Source organism: Vitis vinifera, chromosome 10 (genome assembly GCF_030704535.1).
Source record: "Vitis vinifera cultivar Pinot Noir 40024 chromosome 10, ASM3070453v1".
NCBI classification, from domain to species: Eukaryota; Viridiplantae; Streptophyta; class Magnoliopsida; order Vitales; family Vitaceae; genus Vitis; species Vitis vinifera.
This window is the reverse complement of record NC_081814.1, coordinates 12,334,193-12,352,741: the sequence shown is the minus strand read 5'-3', so window position 1 is coordinate 12,352,741 and position 18,549 is coordinate 12,334,193.

The following is an 18,549-nucleotide window of genomic DNA, read 5'->3' as shown; positions in this document are numbered from 1 at the left end:
GGAGATATTTTATGTTTGTCATGATGACATTCGGAGGCAGCATGGTCATCGCCACCCTACTGGCGGCTGTCAGAAACCGTGGTAGGTGATGCTGCTGTCTAGATATCGTGGGAAGTGATCATGTAGAATGATCGTGGGAAGTGACTTGTTGTCACCTCGACCCGTCCTTTCACTCTACAGATGATGGGACGTGGGCCATGGCTGGTTGTCGTGATAGCGTGTAAGACTCACTTTACTTTAATTGATGATCCGGACGATTATGTCCGGATGGCACATGCTAATTGCCCGGATGCATTGTGGAGCGGATGCATTATGAAGGTTGTCCGGATGTCTGTGCTCTGTCAGCGTCGTTTGCTCTTCCTTGGATAGGAGAAGCTAAAACGTCTTTTGCCTTTCCTTGAGGTGGTCCGGATAGGAGAACTGCCTCATGCATATCTTTAGGAAAATCCGGATGGTGGTGGTTCGGATGATGATGCGTGCCACGTGTCACTGTGAGGTGCGTGCCACGTGTTTCCCAGAGGGAGGGGTCCCTACATTGCCCCCCTTTTTAACTTGCCTATTTTGCCAAAAAATGGGCGGGTTAAAAAATAACTGGTCTTTTTGAAAAAACTGAAGAGGTCTCTTCGTCTGATTGGGCCACGTGGCGAGTGGGGGTGCGGAAGCCAAAAAAGGCCTTTATGACGAGCCGCCGACTCTGGGTATTCCCAGGTAGCATGTCGTTTCAATGATAGCTTGTTTGGACGTTTGGCTTTCCGAGGGCCTGTCCCCCTATAAATAGCGTACTGTACCTTCTTTTTCATTTTTTCTACTGCATTTTCCTGAGAGTCTTTCTTCTTCTTGCTTTTGTTGCGTCCTTTGCTTTTTCTGAGTAAAGAAACTCGAAAACACTTTTGTACCGGTGATTTTGTGTCGCGACACTCGTTTGCTGCTGGTGTTCTTGTATCGAAACAACGATCTTTCTTCTTCAGAGCTTCATTTGGTGCGTGTACTTTTGCTATTGCTGTTCCTTTTGTTGCGTTTTGTTGGTTCTTTGGTTTTGGTTTCTGATTTGTTTGGGTTAGGGTTTGTGTATTTTCTGGGTTACTTGTGTTTTACCCATTGCGCTTCTTGTGTGTAGGTTTGGGCTTGTGTTTGTGGTAAGAAATGGCTGCAAAAAAGACTGTTTCATCTTCTCGGGCTAGCGAGGTTCGTGGAAAGGCGATAGATAAGCTGGATGCGAAGGAATTCCGGGAACGGTTCTGTATCCCGAATAACGTGGCTATCGAACTGCTGAATGGGAGGGTGCTTGTGCCTTCTGAGAAAGCAGAAGAAAAAACTATCATCTTCTCGAACGAGAAATTCAACGCGGGGCTCCGGTTCCCTCTGCCGGCGTTGTTCAAGGAGTTCCTCCACTTCACCCAGATTCCACCCGTCTTCATTCATCCCAACATTGTCCGGGTGCTGATGGGATGCAGCATCATAAACATGCTGTACAACCTCGATCTCACGCTCCTGGAGGTGTTTTTTGTGTATTCTTTGAAGAAGGTAAAAAATGAAATCTTCAGCATGTCCGCACACCTGCCCTCCCTCCAACTGGTGACGGAGCTGCCAGATTCGACAAAGGGAGGGGCGACGGGACACGTGGTGGTCCGGGGTGCATGGGCGGGGCTTTTGGAGCATCCGGCGAGGCCTTTCTCTCCAAACTACTCCTTGGTGGTTCCAGGTAGGTTTGCTTTGTGACTATTGTCCGACTTTTACTTTGTTGATTTTTTGTTGACTCTTCCGGATGGTATTCTCATCTTTTGTTGCTGTTAATGTAGGTCCGGAATTGAGGGGACACCTTGTGGACTGGGTGGAAAAGGCGTCTTTTGACTGTCTCAGCAAACTTTTTGAGATAGACTCTAAGGAGAGGCGGTGTAAGACGATGCTAACTGCGCAGAACCTAACGGCGGTCGTCCGGGAGCCCCAAGAGTACGTCATCAATATTCTCCCCAGGAAGATGCCAAAGGAGGTAGTGCCTGGGGAGCATTATATTGTGAAGGACCTCCTAATTTACGAGGCGTCAAAAGAGGCTGATGCTGAAAAACGCCGACTTCTCGTGGAGGATCGGGAGAAGAAGAAGAACGAAGGGACCCTTCGGAAGGCTCCCGGACAGAAACGCGACGCAGATTCTCCTCCAAAGAAAACTCTAGCGAAAAGGAGGAAGCTGGTGAAGAAGCATGGGAAGGACGTGAAGGAGCCCACTCCTCCCAAGGAATTTGCTCATCCGCCCATCATTCATGAGGCGGAGGTAATGATAGAGGAGCCAGTGAACCCTGCCCCTCATTCCGTCTCCAGCGGATCCGGACACCTTGCGGGGCTGAACCACTCAAGCACCTCCTTGGCAGCGGTTGCGCATCTAGCGAATTTGGCTGAGGAAGCTGCGTCTGTTAACCATCCGGACTCCCGCAACCCGGATGCTGATGCAGCTGAGGCCGTTTGTGCGACCCCCATGGAGGAAGCGGGAGCAGAAAGTCAGAGTCAGCCCTCTGACGATCCGGACCGGCTGGCTCTTGTTCTGGTGATGGGGCCACCCTCAAAGAAGCCTCGCTCGGTGCGCAATCTGAGGTCCGGACTCTTCGGGCGGCTTCAAGAGCGGCAGCAAGAGATTGAAGTCAGTTGCTCATCCGCCCACGACGCTCATCCGGAGGGGGGCGAAGTGGAGATGGCAACTGAGACTCCAGCCGTCCCGGCGGTGGTCCCAGCTGAGGCTGTACCGGGGGAGGACCATCCGGCCGTAAATGGTGATGCTGCACCCGAGGATGTTCATCCGGCCGTGAATGTTGAGGCCCCAAATCCGGAACAAGAGTCATCTTCTCTTGCCTCATCGGAGGGGAATCCTGTTAATGATGCATCTTGCACCTCTGCTAGCCCTTTTAGCTACGTGGAGTTGGAAGAGAAGCTAAAACAGATTCCACCCGGCTTGCCCACTGTCATGCCTTCAGCCCAGATGTTCGAGATGGTGGAAATGGTAAACTGCTTTTGTGCTTTTTGATTGTCATTCTGATGTGTGATTTCTAACTTTGCTTTTCTTGCTTGGCTATTTGTTTGCAGCTGGTGAGTGGTCTCCGTGGCATGGCCAATCAATACGATCTTTTCACTGACCTGCTGCGGACCACTGATTATATGAAGGCCTTCGCCACTCGGCGCAAAGATGCTGAAGATCAGTTGCGCCTGAGACTGGCGGAGGCTGAAGCCAACTTATCCACAGCTCGGGAGGACAATGAAGCCCTTCGGGTGGAATTGGCTGAGGCTAAGGACCGAGAGGAATCATCGGTTGCCCGTCTATATGAGGCAGAAGATGAGATAGCCCGGATGGGGGGAGAGGTGAGGCAACTCCGGTCAGAGGTTTCTATCGAAAAGAAACAGATGGAAGATTTGCAGCTGCGCTTGGTTGCACAGAAAGAGGAGCTAGAACGGGAGTTTTCTATAGAGAGGGAGGAACTTGAAGCAGAATACCAAAAACAAGTGGATGATACGTTCATTTTTGGGTATCGGTGCTGCATGAAGAAGAACGGTATCAAGCGGGACGTGCCTTCAATACCTCCGGGTGAAGAAAAGAAACTTTATGACAAGCCTGCTCCCTGATAGCTTCTTTTTTTGCAATTTCTTCTGTAATCTTCCTTTTGTATTTTTGTGGTCCGGAGACCTCCTTGTACATACTTTTAGCTATATCAATAAAAATACTTCTTTTCTTATTTGAACTTGTCTTTGCTTTTTTATTGATAATACTGCTTTAAATTAGACACATTCCATGGTCTAAGTAATGGAGTTCCGTCTAGTTTTTGCAAACGATAGGCTCCATTGTTACTTGCCTTAGACACTATATAGGGTCCTTCCCAATTGGCTTGGAATTTCCCTGCACCCACTTCAGTAGTATTTTCAAAAACTTTTCTAAGGACTAGCGTACCATTTTTGAAGGCTCTTGGCCTCACTTTGCGATTGTAGTGTGCTGATGCCCTTTGTTGATAATCTACCATCCGGATGACCACACTTTCCCTCACTTCATCCGTCCAATCCAAATTTCTTCCTAATTCCATGCTTGCATCACTTTGTTTTACTGCATCAGTCCGGATAGTAGGGAGACCTATTTCGGTAGGAATGACTGCATCCATTCCATATGCGAGAGCGAAGGGAGTATTTCCTGTTGGCCGTCCGGGTGTAGTTCGGTAGGCCCATAGGACGCCGGGCAGCTCCTCGACCTATTTTCCTTTGGCTTGTTCAAGCCTTTTCTTTAAGGCAATGATTAGGGTTTTGTTTGTGGCTTCTGCTTGCCCATTGCTTTGAGGATATCGTGGTGTGGAGTATGAGTTCCGGATGTTTAGCTCAAAAACATTAATTCCTGAATGCAATGCTATCAAATTGTGGACCATTGTCGGCTATGATGGTTTGGGGAATTCCAAAACGGCAGATAATGTTTTTCCATACGAACTTGGTGACATCCTTGTCTTTGATGCTAGCATATGCTTCAACTTCCACCCACTTACTGAAATAATCTGTGGCAACAAGCAAAAATTTCTTTTGGGCAGGTGTAGCTGGGAGAGGTCCCACTATGTCCATGCCCCATTGTGCGAAGGGCCATGGTCCTGAGATTGATTTTAACGTTGTTGATGGCATATGTGGAATGGGAGCATACCTTTGACATTTATCACATTTTTTGACATATGCTGTCGCGTCTTTCTTCATTGTTGGCCAATAGTATCCTTGCGAATGAGCCCTATGTGCCAGAGATCGTCCTCCCGAATGATTTCCGCATATTCCCTCATGTAACTCAGCCAACACATATTGGGCTTCTGAGTGTCCTAGGCACCGAAGGTATGGTCCTGTGAAGGATCGTTTGTACAAGTGCCCCCCAATTAAGGTAAAACGGGCAGCTTGCACCCGGATTTTGTGTGCCTGTTTGAAATCTCCGGGTAGAGTTCCTGCCCGGATATATTCTGTGATGTCATACATCCATTCTTGACCGTCCGCTTGGGGTGCCTCAATGGTATTGCAGGTTGAAACTTCTGAGACAGAGGGGTCGGTTTGCACATGTATGGGCAGTAGAATGGCTTCTTTGATAGGGAAGGAGGCAGCTATGCCGGCCAAAGCATCAGCGCGCCTATTGTCAGCTCGCTTGATTTTTTCGATTGTCCATTCGGTGAATTGCTGCAAGGTGTTTCTTACTTTAGCTAAGTATTGCGCCATGCGTGCGTCCTTAGCCTCATATTCCTCCTGGACATGTTTTACCACGAGTTGTGAGTCGCTAAAGATCCGGAGTTTGGAGACGGATAGAGCAAGGGCGAGGTCCAATCCGGACAAGATAGCCTCATATTCTGCTTCATTGTTAGAGGCAGAGAATCCCAGCCGGATGGCTTGCTCCAAATGCTCCCCAGTTGGGGACTGTAGTAGGAGCCCAACTCCAGAGCCTGATGAGCGTGAGGCTCCGTCAACTCGCAGAGTCCACCATTCTTTTTTAACTGATTCGTCCTGTTGGCTGGGTCTTCGGGAATATTCTAGCACGAAGTCAGCCATTACTTGGCCTTTCATGGCCAATCTGGGTTGGAATTCGATTCCAAATTCGCTTAATTCAATGGCCCATTGCAGCATTCTCCCGGTTAAATCTGGTTTGTGCAGAATGTTGCGAAGGGGTTGGTCGGTTAACACGATCACCGGGTGGGCTTGGAAATAGGGCCGGAGCCTTTGGGCAGCGCTTCGAAGGGCTAAGGCTGTTAGCTCCATTTTTGAATATCTGGTTTCTACGTCTGCCAATGCCCTGCTAACATAGTAGATAGGTTTCTGTTCCTTGGGTGAGGGGCAGCGGAATAGAACGGCGCTGATTGCCCATTCTGATACCGCCAGATACATGTACAATTTCTCCTTTGGGATGGGGCTGCTCAAGATGGGTGGTTGCATGAGACACTGCTTAATTCTTTCCAAAGCGTTTTGGCAACTGTCCGTCCATCCGTGCTCTCCATCTTTTCGTATTGCCAAGAAGAAGGGTCGCAACTCATCAGTGAGGCGGGCTATGAAACGCCCTAACGCAACGAGCTTGCCTGTCAGGCGCTGTAACTCCTTCTTGTTCCTGGGAGGAGGTGTTTCCATGACTGTCTTGACTTGATCCGGGCTGACTTCTATGCCCCTTTGGCTGACCATAAATCCTAGAAATTTGCCGGTACTCACGCCAAAGGCGCATTTGGAAGGATTTAGCTTCATGCCATACTTTCGTAAGAGGTGAAAAACTTCTTGCAAATAAAGGATATGCTGCTCTCGAGTTTCGCTTTTGACTACGATATCGTCAATATATACCTCTACCGAGTGGCCTATCAGAGTTTTAAAGATTTTAGTCATCAATCTTTGGTAAGTGGCGCCAGCATTTTTGAGTCCGAATGGCATGACTTTATAGCAATAGAGGTCGTGTGGCGTTATGAATGCTGTTTTTTCTTCATCATCCGGGGACATGGGGATTTGATGATATCCGGAGAAGGCATCCAAGAAAGAGAGCATCCTTTGTCCGGATGTGGAATCCACAATCTGATCTATTCGAGGCAAGGGAAAACTGTCTTTTGGACACGCATTGTTGAGATTGGTATAGTCTACACAAACTCGCCATTTTCCTTCTTTTTTAGGTACCACAACTACGTTTGCCAACCAATCCGGATAAGAAACTTCTCTGATGAATCCGGCTTCGAGCAATTTGTCAATCTCATTCCGAATGACTCTTTGTCTCTCCGGGTGAAAGCGCCTAATCCTCTGCCGGACAGGTCTGGCAGTTGAAAAGACGTTAAGCTTGTGAGATGCAATGGAGGGATGAATTCCCTTCATGTCGGAATGTGCCCATGCGAAGATGTCATGGTTCTGTCTGAGAATATTTCGCATGCGCTGAGTTTCTTCTTGTGTCATGAGGGAACTAACGTTCGTGAGGTGATCGTTTTCCTCCGAAATTTGGATTGTTTGTAAGGGATCTGCTGCCGGGGGATCTGTGTCCGCCGGACCCAATAATTGCTATTGGTCGTGTGCAATGCTAGGTTCAGGGGGAGATACATCCTCCTGGTTAGCCCCTGCTTCACGTGCTATTTGATAGCATTGGCGAGCGGCTAATTGGCTGCCATATAGGTCGATTTGGCCATCGTTGGTGAGAAAACTCACCATTTGATGGTATGTAGAGGGGATAGCTTTCATGTAGTGGAGCCATGTGTGTCCCAAAATGACATTGAAGGGTGACAGCTCCTGTGCTACTGAAGACTGTACGTTGAGAGTGACTGGGCCTGCTTGGACCGGCAGTACAATGTCTCCCAAGGATGTAGTTGAAGACCCGTTGAATCCGGATAGGATTCGTCCAGGGTTTTCGAGGCCTGTGAGAGTGTGTCCTATGTGGCTCATGACCGATGCTTGCACAAGATCGGCCGAACTGCCTAGGTCAACCAAGATACGCCGCACATCGAAGTCCCCAATTTCCAGGGACAAGATGAGGGCGTCGCGATGCGGCTGCAATGTCCGGGTGGGATCCACTGGTGGAAAAATGATTGTTCCATCTATGGGGCGAGGGCCCTCTCCCGTTAGCCCAGGTCGGATGGAGTTGATGCGTTCGCGTATTGATGCGGCTCGCAACAATCTTTGCCTCTTTCGCCTAGAGTCGTATTCCTCGTCAGATGGACCTCCGGTAATATAGTTTATAACAGCCTTGGGGGCAGCTGGTGCCCTAAGGTTCCCGGGATTGTGATGTTGGGGTGTGTCTCTTCGTCCACTATCTGATCGGAGGTATTGCTTCAAATGCCCTGCTTTTATGAGCCTTTCGACCAGATACTGGAAAGATCGACATGTCTCTGTTGTATGGCCATGATCTTTGTGGAAGGCACATCTCCTGCTACGATCCCTTGTGGATGGATTCGTTCCAAGGGGTCTAGGCCACTTGAAGTCGGACAAGTCCTGGATCATCGGGAGAAGCTTCTCATATGATATGGAAAGAGGTGTGAGAGGTGGCATTTCCGGGCAACTTGGCCCTTCCTGCCTTCGGTCAGACGGTTTTGGCCGATCCGGAGGTTTAGTATTTCTCTTCGAATTATTTCCAGACGGCCGTCCGGCAACCAAAACTTGCTGGGTGGCTGCACGTACGTCATCTTCGAGCATTGAATATTTGTTGGCTCGTCTGAATAAGTCATCCATCGTAGTAGGAGGCTTTTTAGCCAGTGACTCGAAAAATGGAGTGCCTAGACAAATGCTTCGCTTGAAGATCTGTAGGACAGCGTCCATACTGCAAGCTTCCACTTGAAGTACGGCCTGGCCAAACCGCTTCACAAATTCCCTCAAGGATTCATTATCTTGCATTTTTATGTTTTGCAAGGTGCTGATATTTTGCTTGTGTCGAGCGGAGCATAGGTATTGTCCCACGAAAGCTTCGGATAGGTCCCTGAAATTACCAACAGAGTTGGGAGGTAGGCGATGAAACCATGAGAGAGCCTGTCCTTGTAAGCTGGCGGGAAATACTTTGCATAGCAGTGCGTCGTTGCCAATATCGAGCGTCATAAGCTGTCGATAATGCATGATGTGATCGAAGGGATCGTTGGTTCCATCGTATATGGAAAACTTTGGTACGAGGAATCCCCTTGGGGGCTCATAATTAATGATATGCGAGCAGAAAGGCGTGGAGAGCATGTCATCCAGCCTTTTGCTAATAGAGCCAATGGGTGGCCCATTTGGGATATTTCTCCCAGTTGGTTGTTCCGCTGGGTGCGAATGAACGTTCCGCATCACGGGGGTGACTAAGGGGCCACGATGCGGGTGAATGTTTTGCACCATGGGAGTGGTCACGGGGTCAGGGCGTGGTGCCCAGGTTGTGGCCATTGGCGGCCTTGATCTTCCAGGCTCTTGTGGGCCTAGTCTTGCGCGCATTGAGTTTGACAACTGAGATTTTTTATCACGTTGTCTTTTTGCTGAAAAGTGAGTAGAGTCTGAGCTTTCCTCACGGGGAGCTCGGGGCATAGGTGTGCGTGGCTCATGAGGTCTCACGTTGCATGCCCCTGGGATTGCCCCTGTTGTCCCAGGGTATATTGACTCCGGTTCTTGCTGAGGCCTTGAGTTTGCTACTTGGCCCCTCGAACGTTGACGTCGAGGAGGCTCTGATGTTGAAGCCTGAATGCGTAACACAACGTTTTCTTCTCTCAATCTTTCTGTCTCCTGGAGGAGAGCTTTTAGCTGTCTTTCACTTGCCAACTGTCTCCTTTCGATGGCTAGGCGCCATTCAAAATTATCATCCTCTCCCCTACCAGATGAACGACTTTGGGAAGGTGTGGCCATCTTTTTTAGTGACTGAATCAAAGTAAAGAAAAGTTCCCACAGACGGCGCCAATGTTGATGCCTCGCGTCTTTGATGATCCACGTAATTGCCAGATGGGTCAACGCGTGATTTCAACTTATACAGGTTCTTGATCCAGTCATTATACCTGCAAGAAGGCATCTAGACAGGGTGTCCGGACGCACCCTCCGATGGTATTGTTAGCCATGGTCAGAGAGAGAGGTATAAATCAGTTGGCCTTTTACCAGGTATTAAGAAGTTACCAGGAGGATCCCCTTCTTCTTCGTGCGAAGGCATATATATACAGCTTCAGGGGTACTGTTTCTCTCATTAATGGCGAGGAGATATTTTATGTTTGTCATGATGACATTCGGAGGCAGCATGGTCATCGCCACCCTACTGGCGGTTGTCAGAAACCGTGGTAGGTGATGCTGCTGTCTAGATATCGTGGGAAGTGATCATGTAGAATGATCGTGGGAAGTGACTTGTTGTCACCTCGACCCGTCCTTTCACTCTGCAGATGATGGGACGTGGGCCATGGCTGGTTGTCGTGATAGCGTATAAGACTCGCTTTACTTTAATTGATGATCCGGACGATTATGTCTGGATGGCACATGCTAATTGCCCGGATGCATTGTGGAGCGGATGCATTATGAAGGTTGTCCGGATGTCTGTGCTCTGTCAGCGTCGTTTGCTCTTCCTTGGATAGGAGAAGCTAAAACGTCTTTTGCCTTTCCTTGAGATGGTCCGGATAGGAGAACTGCCTCATGCATATCTTTAGGAGAATCCGGATGGTGGTGGTTCGGATGATGATGCCTGCCACGTGTCACTGTGAGGTGCGTGCCACGTGTTTCCCAGAGGGAGGGGTCCCTACATTTTTAGGTCTTATTTATTTATAGCATTGATGATTCTCTAAATCACAAACTAAATCTCACCGTGTATATATATATATATTGGATAACTTTGATATTTTGTTGGGTAGGTACCACCTACCATAGCATTTTTCTATGTATAGGGAGGTCGTAAAACTCAACGGTCCAAAATCTAAACTGAACGTGTCCAACCAAATCCCAATACCTGCATTCCGAATTTATGACTGATCCTCATCTGAGACCTGCATTGTTTCCAGCTGACAAGTGTTCAGAGAGATGTGAGCGTTCACCCGGTAAAAGTTTGATAACAAGAGCTAATCGTGTGTGGTCTTATATGCTACCATTGGTACACCCCACATTACCTTTTTATTTAACAAGATCCCACATCGGAATGGTTGGAAGAAAAATAATCTCCTCCGTTCACGTTTAATCTGGTACAAAAACTGAAAAACACGTCATTCTTGAATACGGACATTAATTGTGATAGCTACTATTCATAAACGTAGGTAAAAATAACTACAAATTACTCAAACAGAAGGCAGTGATGAGAGGAAGTAGATAACCTTGTCCTTATATACAGAGGAATGAATTAGGCAAAGCTCCTTCCCCATACCCAGTTTGGTAAAAATTGCTATGATTCCGACGTACTTGCTTAGGTCATTACTACGTTGCCTGTAATCTTCGGCAATGTGCTTTAGGGGGAGGATTCAACCGGTCTTAGGTTGGCTGGATGAAACATTTTGGTGTGAAAAAACATAGTTTTGAGAATTTTGAATTTTAAGTTAAGATTTTATTCATATCCCAACGCCTTAATTGTATTTTTTTTCCCATGCAATTCTACATGTACGTAGTTGTTTTTGACGTGTATGTTGATAAGGTTCATTGAAAATGAGCATACGACACTGCTTTTCACGTTAATGCATTTAAATTGGATTATCAAGCTTCAATAAAGAAGAAAATAATAGATTATCATCTGCTTCCGGTTCAGTATCTTTTATGGATCTTTTTTTAGTATGGATTTAGGGATTTTAAAAACCATACTATTTTTTAAAATATATACTTATTAAATTTTAAAATTATTTTAAAATTTATTGTATTTTTTAAACTATTAATTAAAAGTTGTATTTTAATGGATAACCTCAACTTATCTTTTGAAAACAATTATTATTAGATTAAATTAGAATAGAAGGTGAAATTTGAATTTAAGTAAAAGACATACTTAAATAATCTGAATTATAATAGAAGATAAACTTTATTTATATATAAATATTCATCAATCCTTAAAGAGAGGATCATGCTATATTTTCTTAATTGAGAAGTTATCATTTTGTTTTTTTACCTGAATCTTGTTTAGGTATTCGTAGCCACTCCTTACCCCCTCCTTCATTTTTTTTTTTTTTTTTTTTTTTAACTTTAGTCACATCTCTTTGCAGGAACTTATTTATTTATTTTGCATTTTTTATTTAATAGTCCAAATTTCACTCACATGTCAATAGTTTAGATTTAAAATTTGATTGGGTATGGCTTCAAATATTTTATCTTTAGAATTTTATATTTTAAATCCTTTGAAAAAAAATAAAAAGTATAAAATTATTAATTAGGGACATGGTAGGACAACAAATCATTTAATGATACCTAGCTACCTATAAGGAAAAAAAAATTATATTATTTATTTACTGTTTTAATTAAAAAAAACTTAATACTTTATTAATAGAGTTGACATATATGACTAATCCTAAATGAAGTGTGACATATATGGTGATGGTGGTAATATACATGACAAAAGTATCATTTAATTATAAGATTGAAATTGATGAAAATTATTGAATTTATTAATACAATATTTTTTGTAAAAAAATGTTATAGAAGTATTAAAAAAAACCATATAAATCATACAAAGTGAGATAATGCAAATCTATAACTATGAAAATTCTTTATTTATTCATGCAATTCTACATATAGTTTCGAAGAAAGGTTGATTGAAAATAAGCATAAACTATTATTTTTCATGATCATATTGACAAGGTTCATTGAAAATAGCATAAAACACTACTTTTGACATTAATGCATTTGGATTGGGTCATTGAGCTCCAAAAAGGAAAAAAAATAATGAATCATGATTTGCTTCCACCTTGACATCTTCTTTGTGACATGTTTTTTATAACTGCTATTGTATGAATTTGTGAAAAGTCTTCAAATTAGTTTATAAAATAATTACAATTTTATTATTTAATAACCATGCGGGACCAACGACAAAGAAATAAGTTTTTAAGATCATAAAGCTACCTGAACAATGATTTGAGAACTAGGAAGAATTCATATTAAAAATAGGATAGTTGCGTTGAAGTTGTTGATATTAATATGATCATGGTTTTATTAACTTGAATGCAATCTAATTAATCTAAGTCAACTTAAATCCAATCTTAAATAGTTATTACTCAAGTGAAGTAATATGTATCAAATTGTTTTTATTAAAATTAAAAGGCTATTAATTTATACTTTATAAGCAGCTTAACTAGGGAGCATTTTCTCCACGAAAAAGGTTTAAAATTGTTTTGATATTTTTATTTTCATATTAAAAAGATAAATAAAATATTAATACTAAGCATCATCGTAGGCAAAGGATTGCAATCTCACCCATAATCATTCGTTATTAGATATTCGATTTGGATGAAATAAAACGTGCAGTTTGACTCGGGGAGGTTAATTTGACGCTGTTTATCCAGAAAACGATGGTTCAATAATAATAGTAAATTAATTAATTTATTAAGTGCTGGGTTTGGTGGGTGTCGGCCACTGATCCATGCCATTTATGCTATCCTAGCTAGTCTTCCAAATTCCAATCACTTTTAAGTGATATATGCTTTTTATTATTTGCACGAGGTTGCATGATGCAAATCCTATTTGATCACATTTTATGGAGTGTTGGGCTTTTTAAACTTGTACGGCTATTTAAAAAATAAATCTTAAAAAATGACACTTTGGAATTTTTTTTTTAAAATATAGTAGTTACAAAATTATTGATAAATCTACGAAATTTTTTATCACTTTAAAAGTAATTTTTTGAAGAGATACTTTCTATATTTTTTATATTAACGATATACGTTAAAAAAAATTTTGAATTTACATTAAAGATATATTTTCAAGAGACATCTTTCCATATTTTCATCAAATTGAATTTATACTAAATGTGTCTTTTCAAAAGACATTTTTTCATATTTTTTTTATTAGCCATACATGTTAAATAAATTGAATTTGTACTAAAAAAATATCATTTTCACAATACCATAAAATCAAATTTATACTAAAGGTGTCTCTTGAAGAGATATCTTTCATAATTTTCATATCAATTACACAGTGAAAAAAAATTGAATTTACATTGAAGACGTCTTTACAATTACATAAAATTGAATTTATACTAAATGTGTTTTTTGAAGAAATACTTTTCACAAATTTTATATTAATCATCTATCGAAAAAATTAAATCTATATTAAAAGTTTCTTTTGAAGAAAAACCTTTCAATATAAATTTAATTTTATGGAATTGTGGGTAGTGTATTTTGAAAAGACATTTTTAGTATAAATTCAATTATTTCAATGGATGACTGATACAAGAATTGTTGAATGTGTCTCAATAAGAAACACTTTTAATATAAATTTAATTTTGTGAAATTATAGAAAGTGTTTCTTAAGGAGACATCTTTATTATAAATTCAATTTTTTTACTATGCAACTGATATGAAAATTGTGAAAAGTGTCTCTTTAAAAGGCACTTTTAAAATAAATTTGATTTTATAAAATTATAAAAGGTGTATCTTGAAGAAACACTTTTAATGTAAATTCAAATTTTTTTAACGTGTGTTATTGATATAAAAATGATGGAATGTGTTTTTTCAAGAGACATGTTTCAAAGTGACAAAAAGTATTGTAAATTTAGAAATATTTTTCAATGTACTGTATTTTAAAAAATTAATTTTAAATTCATCGTACAATTATAAAAAATCCTCGAATTTATGACTAATCCTCAGCTGAGACCTGCATTGTTTTTAGGGACAGTTGGGCTTTGGGCTTCCCATCCCAACATAACAGCATTTTCAAAACCCAACAATGGGAAATATGACAATCAACTTTTAATATGAAAAGTTTTATCATTTTTGTGCACTCTGAGTTGGCTCCATCTTCTGTGCCCAAATTGCCCCTCTGTTTCTTAAGCTCAGCATCCCAACCTCCACATCACCCTCTCTCATTTGGAAGCTTTCTTTCATTTTTCTTCACTTCCGAAAACCCAAAATCTCTTATTTCAGTTCAAAAACTCAAATTTAAAACTCCAAGACAATGTCAAAATGCGCCTTTTGGCTCGTCTAGGAGCCATGGGAGTCCAAGAGAATAAAAAAAAAATGACATAAAGCTCGGGTGGAGAGAGTGGGTACCCAAAAACCGAAACCCTAACCTTCAAATGTGTCCTAGACTTGCAAATCCCTGTCCAAGATAGCTCTATGAACAAGAAATAACATCAAACATCTCTCATGGACCATTAAATCGACAAAGCCCTTGAAGAATAAGAGGAAATGGTGCAGAAAATGAAGCACAAGAGACTCTTAAAGTATTGGCTCCCGACGAACTATTTGACTGGACCTCGACCAATGATTGTACCTTAGGTACTACCTTAATAGCCATTAGATATGATCTTAATCTACTTTAGGTACTACCTTAACTAACCTTAGGTACTACCTTAGTTAAACTTAGGTATTACCTGTGTGAAGCCTCAAAACTTCATTTATGGATATTACTTACTTCATTTGTGACCTTTAGAGCATGTCATTTTGTAATTAATTAGTGTGATTAGTTCGTTCAACTTTGGTATTTTGGTGATTACACCTTAGGTTCTACCTTAATAGCCCTAAGGTACTACCTTAATCTACTTTAGGTACTACCTTAACCGACCTTAGGTACTACCTAAGTAAAACTTGGTTACTACCTATCTGAAGTCTCAGAACTTTATTTGTGGATATTACTTACTTCATTTGTAACCCTTAGAGCACGTCATTATGTGATTAATTAGTGTGATTAATTAGTGTGGTCAATTGGTTCATCTTTGGTATTTTGGTGACTGAACCTTAGGTACTACCTTAATAGACTTAAGGTATTACCTCAATCTACCTTAGGTACTACCTTAACCGACCTTAGGTACTACCTTAGTTAAGCTCATTCAACTGTCTAGGAGCGGGTTGGTGTCTTTTTCAATTTTAAACATAAAACCGATCGATCGATTACCCTTTCCCAGTCGAGGTCCGGTCGAGAATGAAGTAAGGAATATCCACAAATAAAGTTCTGAGTCTTCAGATAAGTAGTACTCAAGTTTTACTTAATTAGTACATAAGTTCGGTTAAGGTGGTACTTAAGGTAGATTAAGGTAGTACCTAAGGAATAGTTACCAAAACTGTTTTCTGAAACTTGAAAACGTATTTTGTAATATTTTACAAGAAATATTTTTTTTTTCCAAAAAATAAAGTGTTTTCTAAGAACATATTCTAAGTTGTTTTCATTCATTTGCTAAGAGCTATTATAAAAAATAATTGTACAAAATATAGAGAATGATTGAAAATAAAACACTTTGAATAAAAGTTATTTTTAGGAAATATAGAAAACATGTTAAGAACATCTCAAATTTTGAAACATACTTTTGTTTTAGAAAACATTAAAAACGATTGTTAGAAACCATGTTTTGAAAACTTTTGATTGCCAAAATCTTGTCCAAATAAACCCTTACCTTTAATCAATCTCAATTTTTTTTCTTTATATTATAAAAATTTCACCTTAAAAAATGGTTAAAAGAATACTAAATCAAGAAAATCACTTATAAATTGAAAAGTAGAAGCATGTGTTTGAATATCTTAGGCAAAACAATTCAGTAAACTTTAAATTAAACTAATGTTAGTCATATTTTGTGGCTTAAAAATTTCGTACTTTAGTAGTATGAGAACATTCTTTGTACTAAAATATCATTTTTCTTATCTTGGTTCTATTCTTTATACCTTAGTGTCTTAGTCACCTTTTTCATATTTAAGTTATATTTTTTGTACTTTAATTACATATCTTCATATCTTAATTAAAAATTTCATACTTTAGTAGTATGAGATTTTTTTTTTATAATCATATTCACATTTTTCATACCCTAGTCACACTTTTTGTACTATCTTGAACATCTTTTTTATATGTTAATCATGTTCTTTATATCCTAATTGTTGATGTCTCACGTCCCCGGGATCCACGGTGCTGCCAAGTGGACGCGCGCTTTCAACCAAGAATGAGTTCTGGCTCAGTCGATCTTGCAAAAGATGTCCGAACACACCCTTCGATGGTTTTGTTAGCCATGGCTTAAAAGGTCAGGCTGTTGCCCTTTTTCTAGGTTAGCTGGCTTACCTTCTTCTTTTTGTGAAGAACCTTTTATATAGTGTCAGAAGCCCTGCTCCCCTCTTTAATGGTGGGAAGACTTTTTGGCTTGTCATGATGTCCCTGAGGTGATGGCAGAATCATCATCACCTTGCAGGCAGCTGTCAGAAATCGTGGGAGGTGACTTGCCATCGCTCTTGTCCTTTCGCTCTACAAGCGGCGAAACGTGGGCTGTGACAGGTTGTTTGGGGTGACTCAGCAAGGCTTGCTTCTTACAGTCAATGATCCGGATAGGATAGAGCATCACCCGGGTATAATATTTGAGAGTGTCGTGTGCCCCCCTGGGGGACCCGGATAGATGCGACGTGTCACGTGTCCTCTTGGGGGGTACGAATAGAATTGATCCGAATAGAGGTGCGCGCCACGTGTCATCGGGGGGGGGGTTCCCTACAATGCCCCTCTTTTAACCTGGCAATTTTGCCCGAGCAGAATGGGCGGGTTAAAAAATGATAGTTTTGAAACTTTATTTGTTTTTTTGCGTTTATTGTGCCACGTGGAGGTGAGGAGGTGAAAAGGAGGAAGGACATTTATGGCTAGCCGCTGTCCTTGGGAATTCCTAGGCAGCATGTCTTTTCAATAACGGTGCGGCTGGGCCTTTGGAATACCGAGGGGCTGTCTCCCTTTAAATAGCAGACCCAGCCTCCCACGCCTACATTTCTTCTTTCTACATTTCTATTGCTAGTGTTTTCGTTTCGTCTTTCTGCGTATTCTCACCTGTGAGTGAAGTTCTGGGGCTTTTCCTAGCGACATTCGTGTCGTGAGGGTGACTGCATCGCGGCCTCCGTCCCCGTTTTGCCAGTTTGTGCTAGGTACGCTCTCTATTTCTGCCTTCTCCCATTTGTGTTTCTTTTTTATTCTCCCTTTCTTGTTGGGTAAGCTACTTGCGATTGGGGGTTGGTGCTGGTATTTAGGGACTTTTCGGGGGGTCTTGCTTTCTTTTTGGGTCCGTTGGGGTTCCTATTTCCTCTTTGTACCCTGTGCGGGTGGTCGATCCTGCTTTGGGGTAGAGCCAAGAGTTATGATGGGGATGTTGGGTATTTTAGGCTTTCTAGGTGTTTTTTGCTATTAGGGCAGTAGGATCGGCTCGTTGTTTTTTACTATTGGCATTCTGCCATGCAAGTTGCGTTTCAGCCCCACGTTTTAAAATGCCTGTAAAAAAGGACGTAGCTTCTTCCAGTGCGGCCGGGCAGAGCGGAAAAAACGCGTCTGGGGTGGTCTATACGGAGAAGCCTGTTGACAAGCTGAACGTGGGGCAGTTTTGTGAGCGCTTCTGCATTCCGAATGACGTGTCCGTTCAGCTTGTGGACGGAGAGGCTATATCCACCGAGAAATTTGCGGACAATGCTATCTATTTCTCCAAGGAGCAATTCAACGCGGGGCTCCGATTCGCTCTCCCGTCTCTGTTCAAAGAGTTTCTTCACTTCATCCAGATCCCTCCGACCTACATCCATCCCAACATAGTCCGGGTGCTGATGGGGTACAACATTCTAAACATGCTGTTTAACTTAGACCTTTCGCTACTGGAGGTCCTTTTCATCTATTCCATCAAGAATGGGAAGACTGACTTCTTCTGCCTGTTTGTCCCTCCAATTGGTGACTCATCTTCTAGATTCGATGAAGAGGGGAGGCAAGGGACATATACTAGTCAAGGGTGTTTGGGCTGGACTGTCGGAGCATCCGGAGAGAGCGTTTTCCGCAAACAGTTCACTGGCGCTCCCGGGTAGGGTAGCTTTCAGAGCTTGTCCGGCGTTCGCTTGTTGTTATTTTAGTTTAGTGTTATCAGATGGCTAACGTCTTTGGTTGTGGGCAACGCAGGTACGTCCAAGAGGGTTCGCCTGGTCGAGTGGGTAGAGAAAGCGTCTTTCGATCGCTTGAACAAGCTGTTCGAGATTACTACAGCTGAGAGGCATTATCAGACGCTGCTCACTCCCC